The sequence below is a fragment of the Dipodomys spectabilis genome, unplaced genomic scaffold (genome assembly GCF_019054845.1).
Source record: "Dipodomys spectabilis isolate Male_0828 unplaced genomic scaffold, ASM1905484v1 ptg000003l, whole genome shotgun sequence".
Taxonomy (NCBI): Eukaryota; Metazoa; Chordata; class Mammalia; order Rodentia; family Heteromyidae; genus Dipodomys; species Dipodomys spectabilis.
Genome location: NW_024870680.1, coordinates 17928816 through 17929770, shown reverse-complemented (window position 1 = coordinate 17929770; position 955 = coordinate 17928816).

The window sequence follows — 955 nt, the reverse complement described above, 5'->3', positions numbered from 1 at the left end:
TAAATGTTCCATAAACTTTCTATAATGAAACACACAACCACTTGTGCTTCATTCTTTATAATGTCACTTAGAGAACTTATCTTTTGCATGTTATGTATGTTATTTCTTGAGCGTTTTATAGTTATTCAAATTGTTGAAGAATGGTGAGTTTTTCAGGTTTTGTATTTGTGAAGTAATGCACCTTTCCATACGATAAACACAGAGGCTTGTATAGTTATGATTTTCTGAAAAAGTCAATCTTTTAGGAATTGTTTTTTAAATATTTTTTATTGTAAAGATACTGTACAGAGGGTTACAGTTACATGAGTAAAGGTAATGAGTACATTTCCTATCAAACAGTGCTACCCTCTCCTTTGTTTTTCCCCTACCATCCCTTCCCACCCCACCTCCCCAACACCTCCCTCCACCTCCCTGAAGTTGTAAAGTTCATTTTCAACATAGTGTCTTGTATGTCTCATTGTTACAATTGTTTTTTAGATCTGTTTTCCTTTGAATTAAAAAAAACCTCATGTCTGAAGTTCAGATGGGTATGTGTCAAATGCTACAAAACCAGCACATTAGGATATTGGTCTGTGTTGAAAAAAAAAAAAGAATATTGGTCTGTGCTGCTTAGGTGGGTTAGTAGTTTCTTCACCATAAGGATGCTATTCAGGTTGCTTTTCTCTTTGCTTTTCTCTCCTCTTCCAGTTGGTGAAAGAGTGTGTATGTTTGTGTGAATGTGTGTTTATGAGTATGTGTGAACATATGTTGTTTGTATGTATGTGTGTGTATATGTGTGTGCTGCAACTGTATATAATCATATTTTTTTTGTTTTTTTTTTGGGGGGGGATCCAGTCGTGGGGCCTGAACTCTGGGCCTGGGCGCTGTCCCTCAGCTCTTCAGCTCAAGACTAGTGCTCTACTACTTGAGCCACAGCGCCACTTCCAGCTTTTTTCTTTTTGCTTATGTGGTGCTG